The 17,310-nt window shown below is 41.2% G+C and overlaps 1 pseudogene; it reads right to left on the bottom strand.

Annotated features, from left to right (window-relative positions):
• Positions 1-77: 77 nt before the first annotated feature.
• Positions 78-17,052, bottom strand: LOC102431634 (annotated as a pseudogene).
• Between the last annotated feature and the right edge of the window lie 258 nt (positions 17,053-17,310).

The following is a 17,310-nucleotide window of genomic DNA, read 5'->3' as shown; positions in this document are numbered from 1 at the left end:
TACCTGATGTGGAATGTCTGAAAACTGTTGTTTCATATACTTTGCCCATTTGTTGTTGTTTCAGGTAGAAGGATAAATTAGTCAATCTTGGCCACAATTAAAAGTCTTCTCTGGCTTTTTGTAAGATGGGGGTTTAAAATTTTAGATGTCATATTTTTCTGGGCAATGAAGAAGTCCAGAATGTGGCTCTGAGAGTGGAAGGCTGAAATGGAATGGAAAACAAAGTTCCTGAAGTAAAGGCAGAGTAGGAAATGGAAAGCTAGATTGTTAAATGCATCATTCATATTTTTGCTCAACACACAAATTAAGTGGGGGGTGGAAACCTGGCATTACAGGGGCATGAGAATGATAAAGGGCTTGGAGGAATAAATTAAACAGTGGTTTTGGAGAACTGTGAAGTATTTCCTATAGCTGGAATATAAAGTACCTAAGAAGCCATGTCAGGAAATAAAGTAGCCATGTCAGGAAATAAAGAAGCCATGTCAGGAAATAAAGGATGCTGTCTGTCATACTAAAGAATTTGGGTATTTTCTTGATGGCAACTGAGAAAGCTAAGAAATTGGGAAGCCAGGAGTCAGATGGTCACCTAGATTAATTCTGGAGTCTTAGCTGATTACAGGACACAGGGCAGAAAGGAAAACTGAAAGCTAGATTGAAAAATTCTTGCTGAATAAGGAGGTTGGAATGATAGTTTTAAAGTTGTGTAAGCAGTTACAAAGCCAGGTACCATGAGTCTCAAAGGAACAAAAATTGTGTACCCATGAGTGGTGGACTTGACAACAAGGAGCAAGGAGAAAGCTTTCCTCATCTGTCCACCCCCACTGCCATCTTTGTGGTAGTCAGTATGAGAGAAGAAGCAATCTCCTTCTGGAGGGGATGCAGGAAAGCAGGAGCCCCAGGAGAGAACCCCAGTTCAGTTAAGGGAAGGGGTGGAAGGTAAAGTTCAATGGAGAAAACCAGGGTGTAGGATAGTTTGTTTTCCATGGAACAGGAGCTCCAGAGAGTGTAGTGGAAAGGGCTCTGAGAAAGGCAAACAGTGAGAAAAATAAGTTGAGGGTGTTTGTGGAGGAAAAAGAGCATCTGGGACTCTGATATTAGTTTTCACTTCTTTTCCAATCTTGTGAAGGTGGCAACACCTCCTCTATAGTAGTCTTCCCTTATCCATAGCTTTGCTTTTTATGGTTTCAGTTACCTGCAATCAACCACAATTTGAAAATGTTAAATGAAAAATTCCAGAAATAAACAATTCATAATTTTCAAATTGTGCGCTGTTCTGAGTAGGGTGATAAAATCTCTAGCCATTTCACTCTGTCCCACCCAGGACATGAATCATCCCTTTGTCCAGCATAAACACCCTGTATACATTCCCATCCTATTAACATGTAGTAGCCCTCTCCATTATAAGATCAATGATCAAAAGGAGAGAAAGGCCACATTTATATAACTTTTATTACAGTATATTGTTATAACTATTCTATTTTCTTATTAGTTATTGTTAATCTCTTGCTGTGCCTAATTTATAAATTTAACTTTATCATAGGCATGTATGTATAGGAAAAAACATAGTATACAAGGTGGGGCAAAAGTAGGTTTACAGTTGTTTGTATGGAAAATAATACAATCCTATATAATAAAGCGGTAATATGCAAATTGACCCTCATGCCCTCACAAGATGACTGCCTACAACCAAGCTGGCAGGGGGGTGCAGTTGGGGGCGACTAGGCTGGCATGGGGGGCAGTTAGGGGCGATCAGGCTGGCATGCAGAGGCAGTGAGCGGTGATCAGGCTGGCAGGTGGGGGGGGAGGGAAGTTAGGAGCGACGAGGCAGGCAGGCAAGTGATTAGGAGCCAGTGGTCCAGGATTGTGAGAGGGATCGGGCCTAAACCAGCAGTCGGACATCCTCCAAGGGGTCCCAGATTGGAGAGGGTGCAGACTGGGCTGAGGGAAACCCCCTACATGCACGAATTTCATGCACTGGGGCCTATAGTAATTAATAAATAATAATAAAAGAGTAAATTGGTGTTTACTCACAACTAATAAACCTACTTTTGCCCTACCCTTGTATATAGAGTTCAGTACTATCTGTGGTTTCAGGCATCCTCGGGGGGTCTTGGAACATACCCCCTCAGATAAGGGGGGGGGGGGCTACTGTATTGTCACTCTTTCTTTAATGCCATTCTTTTTATTTATTTATTTAATTTTAACTTATTAAAACATTTATTGTTAATCCTCACCTGAGGATAATTTTTCCATTGATTTTTTAGAGTGGAAGGGTGTGAGAGAGGCAGAGCGAGGGAGGGAGGGAAAGAAACTTTGATGTGAAAGAGACACATAGATTGGTTACCTCCTGCATGCGCCCTACCCAGGACCAGGGATGAAACCTACAACCCAGGTACATGCCCTTGACTGGTGTGCTGGCCAACACTCCAACTACTGAGTAACACAGGCCAGGGATTAATTGATTTTTTTTTAGAGAGAAACATGAATTTGTTGTTTCACTTATTTACGCATTTTATTGGTTGCTTCTTGTATGTACCTTGACCCAAACCCACAACTGTAGTGTACCAGGATGATGCTCTAATCAGCTGAGCTACTGGCCAGGGCTTTAATGCCATTCTTAATGTGCTCTATTACAATCAATTTTAGTTTCACTTGAACATATTTCTAACTCTTACTTTGTTTTCTGTTTAAAATCCATATAATCAGATTAGGATGTCTCTAAGTAAATAATCTCTCCAGCCTTTATGAATTGTGCTCTCTCTGTAGCAGAAAAAAACCCTCTCATTCTAATATCTTAGGAGGCTAAATTGTTTTCTCTGACACTATCAAATAACTCTGCATTCACCACTGCTCATATCCTCCCTGCTCTCCCAGAACCCCTGCTTTCAGTTGGAGGAGAAAATGGAAATGCCCCTTAGGCTTCCTAAGTTTTTAGCTTTTGTCCAGGCATCATTCCATAGAAGTGCTTTGCAACTTACTTGTAGAAGTGCTATTTAATTGTGTATGAGGCACCAGAAGATAGAGGTCAGAAAGTTTGGTAGATTCTATAACATCCTCCAGATTCACAGTATTTACAGCAACCTCATCCCCTTTTAACATTACATAGAGTATTTAATTTTTGTATACATAATGTATGGTATAAAAAGTAAAATCTACAGAAAGGTATGTGGTAATGAATAAGTTTTCCTCCCCTTTATATCCCTCAACTCACTTCCTCTCCCTGGAGGCAACCACAGTTATCAGTTTCTTATATTCTTCCAGAAATATTCAATTCACTTATCAACATATCCTATTTAATAAAGACAGAATATGCAAATTAACCATTACTCCATGACAAAGATGGCGGCGCCCACAGCCAATAAGGAGGGGATATGCAAATTGACATGACAAAGATGGCGGCGGCCAAGCTGGGACACAGGGATTCCTCCCCGCCCCAGCCGCTCCGGGCCTCTAGGCAGCGAGCGCATGAAGGTGCGGAGTGGCCGGGGCTGGGCAGGACGCCTGCTATGAGGGGGGGTGTGAGGGGTGGAGAGAGCTACAGGAGAGCGGCAGGGACGGAGCAAAGGCCCGGGTCCCGGGTACCAGAGGGAAGCCAGTGCTGGCAGCCCGGGGAAGGAAGGCCTATTCTTGCACGAATCTTCGTGCATCAGGCCTCTAGTACCTATATATTCCTTGAAAAAAAAACACCCCACAAATTGTAGCATTATATGCCCTGTTTTGCATCTTGCTTTTTTTTCCCATTGATTTTTAGAGAGGAAGGCAGATGGAACAAGAGAGAGAAACATCTATCGGTTGCCTCCCACATGCCCCCCACCAGGTATCAAGCCCACAACCTGGACATGGAATTGAACCGGTGACCTTTTGGTGCATGGGTTAACAACCAACTGAGCCACACTGGCTAGGGCAGCACCTTGCTTGTTTCACTTAACAGCATGTGCTGGAACTCTTCCCGAGTAAGTCCATTATAGAGTTGCTCATCATTTTTGTGACTGCATAGTATTTACACTAGTAGCTGTACCATGGTTTATTTAATCAATTTCCTACTGGTAGACTTTTAGGTTACTTCCAACTTATAGCTCTTGCAAACAATTGTTTCAGTGAATATTTTTTGTACATGTGTTATTTCAAACATGTATTTATAGGCTATATATAGAATAATACATAGATTATAAAGAAATTAAATATAGAATACATCCCTTGAAGTGGAATTTCAATATCAAAGACTATAGCACTATGACTTTTTAAAATTAAAAAAATTTTTCAATTACAGTTTACATTCAATATTATTTTGCATTAGTTTCAGGTGTACAGCATAGTGGCACTATGACTTTTGATTGACCATGAGGAGGCTCCATCCAGTGATTATTGAACACCGTGGCAGCAAGTCATCCACTTCCACATCCACTTCTGCTACTGCTGCCAAGGGCAACTGTTTCCACTTCTTTTTGTTTTACTTACAGAATCCTCTCTCTTCTGTGGAGTATGTGATAAAACATTTTGTCTAGTGGTACTGTATAATACCTTCATGGAGAATGCTTCATATCTTTGGTGTAATGTGTCTGGTTCAACATATTATTCTTTTCACATTCTTCTACTTATCATCATAACCTTGGTTATGGAAACCCTCTGCTAACTTCCTAGCATCTTCCCTCTCCTTTTTTCTACACCCCTTTTTAGTACACTCCTTATTTTCCTTTCCCTTCTCTTTTTTTTCCCTATCCCCTCTTCTTCCTCCTCTTTTGTGATGTTATTTTGATACGTCAGTTTGGCTAGGCTATAGTTATTTTTTTATTGTTAGATATTTATTTACAATAAAACTCTTTTGAAACTTCACTCAGTCCTCAGTTATTGAATCAAACTAACTTTCATGTGCAGGTAGGTATTTTGTCGATGTGATTAAAGTCCATAACCAGTTGACTTTAAATAAAGGAGATGATTCTAGATCAGTGATGGCGAACCTTTTGAGCTTGGCGTGTCAGCATTTTGAAAAACCCTAACTTAACTCTGGTGCCATGTCACATATAGAAATTTTTTGATATTTGCAACCATAGTAAAACAAAGACTTATATTTTTGATATTTATTTTATATATTTAAATGCCATTTAACAAAGAAAAATCAACCAAAAAAATGAGTTCACATATCACCTCTGACACGCGTGTCATAGGTTCGCCATCACTGTTCTAGATAATCTGGGTGAGCCTGATCCAATCAGTTGAAAGGCCTTAAAAGCAGAGCTGAGGCTTCCCTAATGAAGAAGAAATTCCTGCTGTAAACAGTAAGTAGCTTTGGTCTGTGTTTAAGAGTTCTGGCCTGCCCTTTTTGAGAGACTGCGCTATCAATTTTGGACTTGATTAGCCAGTCCCCACAACTATGTGAGCCTATTTCTTACAATAAAATCTCTTTTTTTCTAAAAGAACTTTAAATTTTATTTTTCAATTACAGTTTACATTCAGTATTATTTTGTATTAGTTTCAGGTTAGACAATCATACTTTACAAAGTGTTTCCCCCAATATTTCTAGTACCCACTTGGCACCATACATAGTTATTGCAATATTATTGACTCTACCCTATGCTTTACGTTAGATCCCCATAACTATTTTGTAACTACCAGTTTATACTTCTTAATCCTTTCACTTTTTTCACCTAGTCCCCCAACCACCTCCCTGTGGGAACCATCAATCTGTTTTCTGTCTGTGAGTCTGTTTCAATTTTGTTTGTCGTTTATTTTCATCTTTTAGATTTCATTTAGCCTAATACCCTCTAGATCCATCAGTGCTATTGCAAATGGTAAGATTTCATTCTTGTTATGGCTGCATAATATTCCATTGTATGTATGTTCTACCACATTTTTATTCACTCCTCTATTGATGAGCCCCCGGCTGCTCCCATATCTTGGATATTGTAAATAACGGTGTAATGAACGTAGGGGTATATCTATTCTTTCAAATTAGTGTTTCAGGTTTCTTCAGCTATATGCCCAGAAGTGGAATCATCATTGGGGTATAAGACAGTTCCATGCTTAATTTTTTGAAGACCCTCCATACTGTGTTCCACAGTGGCTGCACTAGTGTGTATTCCCACCAACAGTGCACGAGGGTTCCCTGTTCTCCACATCCTCGCCAATACTTATTGTGTGTGGATTTATTGATGATAGCCATTCTGACAGGTGTGAGGTGAAATCTCTTTAAAATTGAATTTATTGGAGTGACAAGAGTTAATAAAATTATATAGGTTTCAGGTGTACAATTCTATAATACATCATCTATATATTGTATTGTGTTTCACCAGCTCAATTCAAGTCTCCTTCAATCACCATTTATCCCCCTTTTACCCTCTCCTACCTTTCCCACTTCCCTCTGTCTATGAGGTGTGTTTTTTTAATCCTCACCCAAGGGTATGTTTTTTATTTATTTTAGATAGAGAGGAAGGGAGACGAGAGAGAGAGAAACACTGATGCGAGAGAGAAATATCAATTGGTTGCCTCCTGTATGTACCCCAAACAGGGATTGAACCCACAACCTGGGTATGGGCCCTGACTGGGAATCGAACCCACAACCCTTCCATGCACAAGATGACACTCCAACCAACTGAGCCACACTGACCAGGGCTATGAGGTGTTTTGTTTGTTTTTTTGTTTGTTTGTGTTTTTTGTTTTTTTGCTTAATCACTTCACCTTTTTCACCCAGTGCCCACTATCCCACCCCACCCCCAACAGCTGTCAGTCTGTTCTCTGTATCCATGAGTCTGTCTCCACTTTGTTTGCTGGTTTATTTTGTTCATTAGATTCCACATATAGCATTTAGTACTTGTCCTTCTTTGACTGGCTTATTTTACTTAGCATAATAACTCTCCAGGTCCATCCATACTGTTGCAAAGGATAAGATTTCCTTCTTTTTTATTTTTTTTTCAATCCTCACCCAAGGATAGATATGTTTATTGATTTGATAGGTAGAGAGAGAGAGAGAGAGAGAGAGAGAAACATTGATTGGTTGCCTCTCAGACATGCCCCAAGATTGCTATGGCTCTTTGGGGCCTTTTGTGGTTCCATATAGATTTTTGGAATATTTGCCCCAATCGAGGACCTAGGTATATGCCCCGACTGGGAATCAAACTGGTAACCTCTCGGTGTATAGGATGATGTTCCAACCAATGAAGCCAGAGAGAGAAACATCAATTTGTGATTCCACTCATTTATGCATTCATTAGTTGATTCTTGTGTGTGCCCTGACCAGCTATCAAACCCACAACATTAGCACATCGGGATAATGCTCTAACTAACTGACTACCTGGCCAGGGCTGTACCACAGCTTTTTTTATCCACTAATCTACTGATGGACATTTGGGATGCCTCCTAATCTTGGCTATCTTATCTAATAAAAGAGAAACATGCAAATTGACTGTACCTTTGCTACACTCACAAGCCATGCCCACCAACCAATCAGAGCGACTATATGCAAATTAACTCAAACAAGATGGCAGCCGACAGCCATGGAGCTGGAGCAAGCAGGAGGCTTGGTTGCCCTGGTGATGGAGAAACCCAAGCTTCCCACCTGGCCGGCTGTCAGCTCCACTCAAGGCAACAAAGTTTCAATTATAGAAGATAAATAAATCCCAGATACCTGCTTCCAACCAGCTCCACTGGGAGCTTGGGTGGCTGGGGGGCTTGGCCAGCCTACAAACAGCCATCAGCCCCTCACCCAGGCTGGCCAGGCACCCCAGCGGGGACCCCCACACTGAAGGGGCTGTGGCCAGCCTGCAAACAGCCATCAGCCCCTCACCCAGACTGGCCAGGCACCCCAGCAGGAACCCCCACCCTGAGGGGGGTATGGCCATACTGAAAATGGCCCTCACCCAGGCTGGCCAGGCACCCCAGTGGGGACCCCCGCACTGAAGGGGCTGTGGCCAGCCTGCAAACAGCCATCAGCCCCTCACCCAGGATGGCCAGGCACCTCAGCGGGGACCCCCACCCTGAAGGGGGTGTGGCCAGCCTTAAAACGGCCCTCAGCCCCTCACCCAGGCTGGCGAGGCATTCCAGTGGGGACCCCAACCTTGAAGGGGGTGTGATCAGTCTGAAAACGGCCCTCAGCCCCTCATTCAGGCTGGCCAGGCACCCCAACAGGACTCCCACCCTGATCCGGGACACCCTTCAGGACAAACCAGCCAGCTCCCACCCATGCACCAGGCCTCTATCCTATATAATAAAAGGGTAATATGCAAATTGACCCTAAGAGCAGAACGACTGGGAATGACTGGTCACTATGACACACATTGACCACCAGGGGGCAGATGCTCAATGCAGGAGCTGCCCCTGGTGATCAGTGCACACCCACAAGGGGAGCTCTGCTCAGCCACAAGCCAGGCTGACGGCTGCCAGTATAGCGGTGGTGGTGGGAGCCTCTCCCGCCTCCTCAGCAGCACTAAGGATGTCCGACTGCAGCTTAGGCCTGCTCCCCACTGGTAAGTGGACATCCCCCGAGGGCTCCCCAGCTGCCAGAGGGATGTCTGACTGCCAGCTTAGTCCCAATCCCCCAGGGAGTGGACCTAAGCCAGCAGGTGGACATTTCCTGAGGGGTCCCAGACTGCGAGAGGGCACAGGCCGGGCTGAGGCCCCCCCCCCGCCCCGCCCCGAGTGCACAAATTTTTGTGCACTGGGCCTCTAGTTGTAAATAATACTGCAATGAACATAGGGGTTCATATATTCCTTTGAATTGGTGTTTCACATTTCTTCGTATATATTCACAAGGCAGTTCAATTTTTAATTTTTTCTAGGTAACTCCATATTGCTTTCCACAGTGGCTATACCAATTTGCATTCCCACCAGCAGTGCACAGTGGGTTCCCTTTTCTCCACATCCTCACCAACACTTATTTGTTGATTTATTGATTATAGCCATTCTGACAGGTGTGGGGTGATACCTCATTGTGGGTTTTAATTTGCATTTTTCTGCTGATTACTGACATTGAACAACTTTTCACAGGTTTATTGGCCATCTGTATGTCCTCTTTGAAGAAGCATCTATTCAGGGTCCTTGCCCATTTTTTATTGGATTGTTTGATTTTTGGTGTTGAGTTTTATAATTTCTTTATAAATTGTGGATATTACCCCTTATCAGATGTATCATTGACGAATATGTTCTCCCATTCAGTGGGTTGTCTTTTCATTTTGTTGGTGGTTTTTTGTTTTTTTTTTTTTTTGCTGTGCAAAAACTTTTTAGTTTGATGTAATCCCATTTGTTTATTTTTTCTTTGTTTCCCTTGCCCAAGGAGATATATTAGAAAAAGTATTGCTACAAGAAATAATTTTCAGGGTTTTGAGTTTAACATTTAAGTCTTTAATTAATTTTGAATTGTTTATGGTGAAAGCAGCTGGTCTAGTTTCATTTCTCTGCAAGTGTCTGTCCAATTTTCCCAACACCATTTATTAAATAGATAATCTTTAGCCCATTGTATGTTCTTGCCTCCTTCATCAAATAATTATTGTCCCTAAAGGTTTGAGCTTATTTCTGGGCTTTCTATTCTGTTTCATTAGTCTATATGTCTGTTTTTATTGCCAGTACAATGCTGTTTGGATTACTGTGGCCTTGTAGTATAATTTGATATTAGGTTGTGTGATTCCTCCAATTTTGTTCTTCTTCCTTAAGATTGCTATGGCTCTTTGGGGTCTTTTGTGGTTCCATATAGATTTTTGGAGTATTTGTTCCAGTTCTGTGAATATGCTATTGGTACCTTGATAGGAATTGTGTTGAATCTAGATTGGTTTGAGTAGTATGGACATTTTAATTATGTTAATTCTTCCTGTTCATGAACACAATATATGCTTTTTTGTATCTTCTTCAATATCTTTCTTCAGTGTCTTATAATTTTTGAGTACAGGTCTTATACATTCTTGGTTAAATTTATTCCTAGGTATTTTAAATGCAATTGCAAATGGGATTGTTTTCTTAGTTTCCCTTTCTTATAGTTCATTATTGGTATATAGAAATGCAATTGATTTCTGGATATTTATTTGTATTCTTCTTTACTCAATCCATTTATCAGTTGTAGTAGATTTCTGGTGAAATCTTTAGGGTTCTCTATATACAGTATCATGTCATCTGCAAATAGTGACAGTTTTACTTCTTTCTTTCCAATTTGGATGCATTTTATTTCTTCTTTTCTCATTGCTGTGGCTAGGACTTCTAGTACTATGTTGAATAAGAGTGGCAAAAGTGGACATGCCTGTCTTATTCCTGATATAAAGGGAAACACTTTTAGTTTTTGCCCATTGAGTATGATGTTGATTGTGGGTTTATCATATATGGCCTTCATTATGTTGAGATATGTCCCCTCTCCCATTTTGCTGAGAGTCTTTATCATAAATCAGTGCTGGATTTTATCCAATGCTATTTCTGCATCTATTGATATGATCAGGTGGTTTTTATATTTCATTTTGTTTATCTAGTGTATCATGGTAATTGATTTGCAGATATTGTACCAATCCTGCATCCCAGGAATAGATCCCACTTGATCATAGTGTATGATCTTTATAATGTATTGTTGGATCCAGCTTGCTAATATTTTGTTGAGGATTTTAGCACCTAAGTTCCTCAGGGATATTAGCCTGTGATGTTTTTTCTTTGTAGTATCCTTATCTGATTTTGGAATTAGGATAATGCTGGCTTCATAAAATGAGCTTGGGAGTCTTCTCTTGAATTTTTGGGAATAGTTTGAGAAGGATATGTGTTAGTTCTTCTTTGAATGTTTGGTAAAATTCTCCTGTGAAGCCATTCGGTCCAGGACTTTTGTTTGGTGGGAATTTTTTGATTACTGCTTTAATTTCACTAGTTGTAATGTGACTTCAGATTCTCTGATTCTTTCTGATTCATTTTTGGAAGATCGTATGTTTCTAGGAATTTATCCATTTCATCTACATTGTCCAATTTGTTGGTATAAAGCTGTTCATAATATTTTCTTAAAATCCTTTGTATTTCTGTGAAATCAGTTGTTACTTGTTCTCTTTCATTTCTGATTTTATTTATTTGGGTCCTCTATCTTTTTATCTTAATGAGTCTGGTTATAGATTTGTCAATCTTGTTTATCTTTTAAAAAAATATATATTTTTATTGGTATCAGAAAGGAAGGGAGAGAGAGATAGAAACATCAATGGTGACAGAGAATCATTGATTGGCTGCCTCCTGCACGCATCCTACTGGGGATCAAGCCTGCAACCTGGGCATGTGCCCTGACTGGAAATCGAACTGTGACCGCCTGATTCATAGGTCAGCACTCAACCATTGAGCCACATTGGCCGAGCTTGTTTATCTTTTTTTTTTTTTTAAAGAACCAGTGGTTGATTTCATTGATCTTTTGTATTTTTTTTAGAATATATTTCATTTCTTTTTGCTCTGATCTTTATTATTTCTTTTCTTAAACTCACTTTCAGCTCTGTTAGTCATTCGTTTTCTAGTACCTTTAAGTATAAAGTTAGATTGTATATTTGAGATTTTTCTTGTTTCTTGAGGTAGAATTGCTTTTGCTGTGTTCCATAGATTTTGACTTCTTATGTTCTCATTTTTATTTGTTTCAAGGTATCTTTTGATTTCTTCCTTGATCTTTGTTAACCCAGTCATTGTTTAGTAACATGTTATTTTGCCTGCATGTCTGTGTGTGTTTCAGTTTTTTATGTGTGATTGATTTCTAGTTTCTTACCATTATCGTCAGAGAAGATGCTTGATATAATTTCTGTCTTCTAAAATTTATTGAGATTTGTTTTGTGTCCTAACATGTGGTGTATCCTAGAAAATGTTTCATGTGCACTTTAAAAGAATATATATTTTGCTGATTTGGAGTGAAATGCTCTGAAGATATCGATTAAATTCATCTAATCTAGTGTGTCATTTAAGGCCACTGTTTCCTTGTTGATTTTCTGTCTGCAAGATCTGTCCCTGATATCAATGGGGTGTGGACATCCCCTACTATGACTCTTTCACTGTCAACCTCTTCTTTTATATCCATCAAGATTTGTTTTATATATTTTGATGCTCATATTTTGGATGCGTAAATGTTTACAAGGGTCATATTTATATCCTCTTGTTGTATTGCTCCCTTTATCATTATGTAGTGTTCTCTTTGTCTCCTATATAACCTTTGTTTTAAAGTCTATTTTGTCAGACATAAGTATTGCTATTCCACCTTCTTTTCATTTCCATTTGCAAGAAATGTTTTTTTCCATCCCTTTACTTTTAGTCTGTGTATATCTTTTGTTCTGAGGTGGGTCTCTTGTAGACAGCATATATATGGGTCTTGTTTTCTTATCCATTCAGCTACCTTATGTCTTCTGATTGGAGCATTTAAGCCATTTACATTTAAAATGATTATTGATAGGTACATGTTTATTTCTATTTTATTCTTTTGACTATGTTCCTCTCTGTTTCTTCTTTCTTCTTCTTTTTCTTCTTCTTCTTCTTCTTCCTCTTCTTCTTCTTCTTCTTCTTCTTCTTCTTCTTCTTCTTCTTCTTCTTCTTCTTCTTCCTCTTCTTCTTTTTTAAAAATATATTTTATTGATTTTTTACAGAGAGGAAGGGAGAGGGATAGAGAGTTAGAAACATCCATAAGAGAGAAACACAGATCCGCTGCCTCCTGCACACCCCCCACTGGGGATATGCCCGCAACCAAGGGACATGCCCTTGACTGGAATCGAACCTGGGACCCTTTAGTCCCTAGGCCGATGCTCTATCCACTGAGCCAAACTGGCCAGGGCTAATCTTATTCTTCTTTTCTTCATCCTCCTCCTCCCTCTTACCTGCTCCGGCTACCTAGTCCTCCTCCTCGCACATCCTCCTCACCGTACCCCTCCCATTATCATTCTCATCCTCCCTCCTCCTCCTCCTCTTCCTCATCATGCTCCTCATTTCTCTTTCCCTTCTCCCTTCTTCCTTAACCATTTCTTATAATTCTGGTTTTGTGGTAACAAACCCCTTTAGCTTTTTTATTATCTGGGCAGCTTTTTATTGCTCTTTCAATTTTAAAGACTAGCCTTGTGGAGAACCAAGGTGGCGGCGTAGATAAATGCTGGTACTCACTGCCTTCCGCAACCATATCAAAATTACAACTAAAATAGAGAACAGCCATCATTCACAACTGCTTAAAATCTGGCTGAATGGAAGTCCTACAACTAGAGAAGTAAAGAAGAAAGCGCATCCAGACTGGTAAAAGGGGTGGAGGTGCATAATGGGCTGGTCTGATACCTACCTGTGGCGTGTGTTGTTGTTTTTTTAAATCAGGAAGGATATCTCAGTTGTGGAGGCCTCCTGTGAGGAGCAAGGAGTCCCAGCCCCACAATAGACCCCCAGCCCAGGGTTCTCGAGCTGGGGAGAGAAGTCTCCATAACTTTGGGCTGTAAAAACCAGCAGGGGTTGTGGCTGAGTGACACAGAGGTTGCTGTAGACCCAGGCAGTTCCTCTTTAACACTCTGGTGTGGGGTGAATTTCCCGCCAAAATATAAGATGGCTCTGTCTTTTGGTTTTGTTCCATCCACCAAAAGGGTGGATTACAAACAAATATTTGGTAATACGCAGTTATAATCGGCCCGAGTTTACACGTTTCCCGCACTCCACCGCAAATCTATATGAACCGAGTTAAAGACGGCTCCCGCGGAGTACGCGCAATTCACGCGAGCCGACTTAACTCGTTTCCCCCACTCCAAGTGTTAAAGGCTGGTGCATGAACTTGCATGAACTTATATGGACTCGCTCTCTCTGAACTCCAGCGCTGGGGCAGTGGCTTGGGAAGATCCAGAGACCTACAGGGAGGAACTGGATTGTCTGGCATTAGAGCAAAAACTTAGGGGCAGCTTTCTCCAAGACAGGGTTGCTCGCAGGAGTCATTGTCCTTATGCTAAAACCTTCCCCATTGCAGAGCTGACTGGCAGCCATATCTGAGTTTCCATCACCCTGGGTCATACTGTTCATTCTGACTTGGTGATTCTCTGAGACCCCACTCCATCCAATCTGCAGCCTTACCCAAACTGTTTGCAGTGGCTTTTCCATACGAATGTCCTGTCCTGGCTCAGGCTTAAGACTTTCCTAAAATCTCTCAAAAAAGCAGCTGGAGTCAGCATTCCCCATGCCTATCAATAAGAGGCCCAAGACCCAACACAAGCAGCAGCCTGCCTTGCTTCACAGTTTGGCCTCACCTAGGCACTTCCATGCCCAACACAAGTAGCAGCCATCTGAAGATGGTTCTATAGCTCCTGCCGTGTGGCCCCCAGGAAGTGGCTAATTTTGTACCTCCTGGAAGGTCCTAAAGCCAGGGCAACCAGTGGACAGCTTCAGAACATACCAGATTACAACTCTACACATCCATGAGGGACACACTTAAGGGGCAGACTCATTGAGTACCATAGCCCCACTGAAGCAAGTCCTGCTCCATAGGGGTGTCTCTTGCATAGCAGCTCTCCCACTGTAGTTGCAACTGGTCCTCAGCCAGTTGGCTTGGAGGTCAATTCCTTCCAGTGATGCCAACTGCAATCAAGGCTCAACTACAATAAGACAGTGCACACAGCCCATACAGGGTCACACCTAGAGTGCCCAGCTAAGGTGACTGGGGAGGCTGAACCACTGGTCCCTACAGGACACCTACTACACAAGGCCACTCTACCAATTCCAGGAGACATAGCAGCTCTACCTATTACATAGAAACAAACACAGGGAAGCAGCCAAAATGCAGAAACAAAGAAACATGTCACAAATGAAAGAACTGAAGAAATCTCCGGAAACAGAACTAAATGAAATGGAAGCAAATCAACCACTAGATACAGAGTTCAAAACAATGGTTATAATGATGTTCAAGGACCTTAATGAGAGCTTCAAGAGACTTAGTGAGAATTTCCAGGATCTTGGCGAGAATTTTAAAGACATGAAAAAGAACCAGTCAGAAATTAAGCATACACTAACTGAAATAAAGAATAATTTTCAGGGATTCAACAGTATAGTAGAGGATTCCAAGAACCAAATCAATGATTTGGAATGTGAGGAAGCAAAAAATCACCCAATAAATAAATAAATAACACCCAATCAGAAGAGCAAAAAGAAAAAAGAATCCAAAAATATGAAGATAGGGTAAGGAGCCTCTGGGACAACTTCCAGTGTACCAACCTGGTGAAAGAAATAGACTTACAAGTCTAGGAAGCACAGAGAGTCTCAAGCAAGAGGAAACCAAAGAGACCCACACCAAGACACATCATAATTAAAATGCTAAAGGATTAAAGACAAAGAGAGAATCCTAAAAGCAGCAAGAGAAAAACAGTTACCTACAAGGGAGTGCCCATACAACTGTCCGTTGATTTCTCAATAGAAACTTTGCAGGCCAGAAGGGAGTGGCAAGAAATATTTAAAGTGATGAATAGCAAGAACCTACAACCAAGATTACTCTACCCAGCAAAGCTATCATTTAGAATTGAAGGTCAGATAAAGAGCTCCCCAGACAAGAAAAGTAAAAGGAGTTCATCACCACCAAGCCAGTATTACAATGAAATGTTGAAGGGTATTCTTTTTAAAAATACATATTTTATTGATTTTTTACAGAGAGGAAGGGAGAGGGATAGAGAGTTAGAAACATCAATGAGAGAGAAACATCTATCAGCTGCCTCCTGCACACTCCCTACTGGGTATGTGCCCACAACCAAGGTACATGCCCTTGACCAGAATCGAACCTGGGACCCTTGAGTCTGCAGGCCGACGCTCTATCCAGTGAGCCAAACCAGTCAGGGCTGAAGAGTATTCTTTAGGAAGAGGAGGAGGAGGAGGAGGAGGAAGAAGAAGAATATGAACAATAAAATGGCAATAAATACATTCACAACTGAATCTAAAAATCAAAATAAACAAGGAACCTAATGAATAAAATAAACTGATGAACAAAACAGAACCAGAGGCATGGAAACATGGAACAGACTGTTGAATCTCAGAGGGAAGGGGGAGGATGGGGCAGGAAGAGATTAACCAAAGAACTTATATGCATATATGTATTACCTATGGGCACAGACAATAAGGTGGTGAAGGCCTGGGGTGGTGCAGGAACCAGATGGAGGGGGCCAATGAGGGGGGAAAGGGGGAACATCTTTAATACTCTCAACAATAAATACTAAAAAAAAAAAAAAAAAAGAATAGCCTTGCTGGGTAAAGTAGTCTTGGTTGTAGGTCTTGCTTTTCATCACACCTAACTGTCTTTCTCTTAATTGCTTTTAAACTTCTCTCGTTGTCTTCAACCTTTGCCATTTTAATTATGACGTGTCTTTGTGTGGGCCTTGTTGGGGTCATCTTGTTTGGGACTCTCTGTGCTTCCTGGACTTGTGTATCTTTTTCCTTCACCAGGTTAGGGAAGTTTTCAGCCATTATTTGTTCAAATAAATTCTCAATCCCTTATTCTCTCTATTCTCCTTCTGGTACCCTTGTGATGCAGTTATTGTTACACTTTATGGTGTCCCGGGGTCCTTTAAAGTATCCTCAATTCTTTTTTTTTTTTTTTTTTTTTTTTTTTGCTGCTGTAATTGGGTGATTACCCTCTTTGTTTAGGGGCTTTCTAAACATCTTGACAGGCAACATCTTCTCTAGAGGGATAGGAAAGTTTGCGGATTCTACTAGATCTTTTGGGCCCCAGGCCACAAGGTACAGTAATATCAGTGAGGCCAGGAATATATTTTCCTACTAATTTTACAATGACCAACTTGAGAACACTTAGATTGGCATCCGCAATGCAACCCTGAAGAGATTTGTACTTTTTCTCTCCAGTGCTTTTTGGTCTATAACAGGAATGCCCCTTACTCAGCAGCGAGTGACATGGCCATAGGTCAAGACATTGGGATCCATGGGAAACCCTTGTTTGTCATTCTCACTACTGATTGGAAACACACAACCCTTCCATTCTTCACCCAGAGCATCAGCAGCAACTTCTGTGGCCATACGCTTCTCATAAAAGGTATGAGGTTTGTGTTCATCATTCACTTCAATGAGTTTCTGGCAGCCAGTGAATGGGAAAGAGATCTTCAGCTTTATCCTGAAGCAGGCAACCACCATTTGCAACAGCATGGATGGAACTGGAGAGCACCATGCCAAGCGAAACAAGCCAGTCAGAGAAAGACAAATTTCACATAATCCCACTCATTCGCGGAACATAACGAACAACATAAACTGATGAACAAAAACAGATCCAGAGACAGAGAAGCATCGACCAGACCGCCAAACCTCAGAGGGAAGGCAGGGGAGGGCGGGGGTAATGGGAGAGATCCCTTCTGGTGTATTCTTCATTTCACATATTGTATTCTTCATTTCTGA

Source organism: Myotis lucifugus, unplaced genomic scaffold (assembly GCF_000147115.1).
Source record: "Myotis lucifugus unplaced genomic scaffold, Myoluc2.0 scaffold_4, whole genome shotgun sequence".
NCBI classification, from domain to species: Eukaryota; Metazoa; Chordata; class Mammalia; order Chiroptera; family Vespertilionidae; genus Myotis; species Myotis lucifugus.
The sequence above is the reverse complement of the archived record's forward strand: the minus strand, read 5'-3'. Positions and strand labels throughout refer to the sequence as shown.